The sequence below is a fragment of the Penaeus monodon genome, chromosome 42, assembly GCF_015228065.2.
Source record: "Penaeus monodon isolate SGIC_2016 chromosome 42, NSTDA_Pmon_1, whole genome shotgun sequence".
In the NCBI taxonomy this organism is placed as follows: Eukaryota; Metazoa; Arthropoda; class Malacostraca; order Decapoda; family Penaeidae; genus Penaeus; species Penaeus monodon.
This window is the reverse complement of record NC_051427.1, coordinates 11009008-11011507: the sequence shown is the minus strand read 5'-3', so window position 1 is coordinate 11011507 and position 2500 is coordinate 11009008. Positions and strand designations below refer to the sequence as shown.

The 2500-nt window shown below is 34.4% G+C and overlaps 1 protein-coding gene across 1 annotated transcript in view; it reads left to right on the top strand.

Annotated features, from left to right (window-relative positions):
• The window catches only part of LOC119599149 (extensin-like), an 11093-nt gene that overhangs the window by 3419 nt on the left and 5174 nt on the right, over positions 1-2500 (top strand). The window lies entirely within an intron of this gene.

Sequence of the window (2500 nt, the reverse complement as noted above, 5' to 3'; positions counted from 1 at the left end):
ATTATCAATGGACATAGAAGCTGCTATTTTTTTTAATTATTTTCACTTTATAGTAAGCACTCTTCTTTTTATAACGATAGCTTAAACCTTATAATCCATCCTAAAACAATATGAAACTTCACTCACTGAGAATAACTTATCTGAATAACTGAGAATAACTTATCTGAAGCCAGCGTTGAACACTAGAAAGAAAAATCAAACCATACACTCACAGCTAAGTCTATCAATACATAATGTATATATACCCTGTATATATACACACACACATGTATATACATATTCGCATACATATATATATATAAATAAATTACACAAGTCTTGAAATCTGTCTCGACCACAGTCTCGAATAAACTCATTCATATCCACCAAATAAATTCTGACTAATTACACAATGGAATTCATAAAAGGAAAATCCATTCTAATTATTGAGATGATACCATTTAATTCATAAATTAAAGAGATGCTTCCGACTCTTGTTGTTTACGATAGGAAGGTTTTCGAAATTTCATTCACTGTTCGACTTCGGTCCGTGGCTTTACGTTCGCGGCTGCGCTAAACTTTATTGTGGTTTATGTTGTCAGTTGTTAATTGTAGTTTCGTATTTCTACTTTGGAAGAATAATAAGAGAAACAACAAATACAAATTTGCATACACAAAAATAGACACACTTATAGACAGATCGATATACTGATACAGTTTAAACAAGCACGCAAATAAACTCATACGAAAACACATGCACACAGACACATACATATATATACGCGTGTGTGTGTGTGTATTTATGTATAAAATATTTATGTAGGCAGATAGGTATACATGTAGGTACACGTAGGGCCTATATGTGTATATATTAACAGACATACATGAAGGGCGATACTGAAAGAGCACATGAATAATGACAGGCTCTAAACATTTTACTTATATATTAGATTTCTGTATGAGTATTTATCTTTTTTATTTTTCATGACTATAATTAATTTCCAAATTTCATCTGACAAACATATATATAAGATGAGTTGGTAGGGGCACAACCTACTAAGTAGTAGGGTTAGAATTATGTTTTATGAATAAGATTATACGAACAGGGTGCATATAATTGAGTCATGTGTGTGTGTGCTATTACATATATATATTTTTTTTTTTATTTTTTTTTTTACCAGTCATATCCACGCAGGACATAGGCTCTCTCAAGTTCACTACTGAGAGGTTATATATGTCAATGCCACCCTTGCCCGATTGATGCTTTCCTAATCAACCTCGGTTTTGCCACGCGGTGACTTCCCCTACACACCTGCGTTTTGATTTTCTCAAGCGATATGCGTTTTTCTAGGAGGGCCAATCGAGGTGAAGTTCCTTTGCCCAAGGGAACAACGCGCCGGCCGGTGACTCGAACCCTCGAACTCAGATTGCCGCCGTGGCAATCTTGAAAGTCCGATGCTCTAACCGCGCGCCACCACGGCCCTCTCTCTCTCTATCTCTCTCTCTCTCCTCTCTCTATATATATATATTATATATATAGATATATATGTATAGATATATTTATATATTTATATATTTATATGTATGTATATGTTTATATGTGTGTGTCTGTATATACAGAGTATATGTATGTACGTATGTATGTGTATGTATATATATGTAATATAAGAAATAGTAGATTAGATATACCCGTACGGCAAACCTCTGCCAATACTGTATAAGGTTTGACTTACCCAGCATATGCAAATCCGCGCGACTGCACACACAAATCACCTGAGCTCGCGGATTTCCATAAAGTGGTTAAGTCAAACCTAGATACGGTAGCAGGAGAGTCTACCGTAGACATGATGGTGGATTGAGAACCATCAACAAAGATTACCTAAATAACTACTTTCTTGGGTTTGGATCATGGGTTACCCAGTATAAAGACTCAGTCAACTACTTGATGTCAACATGACGCCAAGCAATTCGTCAAACATAGGTGATGGCACGAATGTGAATGGATATATATATATGTGTGTGTGTGTGTGTGTGTGTACATATATATACATATATATACAGACATATATATGTGTGCATATCTGTGTGTGCGTGTATGTGTATATACATACATATATATAGAGAGAGAGCATATGTCTGTATGTGTGTATATATATATGTGTGTGTATATGTGTATGTGTATATATATACATGTCTGTGTGTATATACATATATATGTGTGTGTATATACATGTACATGTATATATATAAATATATATATATATATATATATATATATATATATATATATTATAATATATATATACATGTGTGTATATGTAAATGTATTCACACATACGTAATATATATATAGCTTTCCGTTTTGTAATAATGCATTTCAGGGACTCGAAAATTCCCCCCTCAGGCTATAAGGGAAAGGCCTACAGCGGAACTCGAACACACACACACACACACACACACACATGCACACACGCACACACACATGCACACACAGCACGCACACACACACACAAAGGAACCC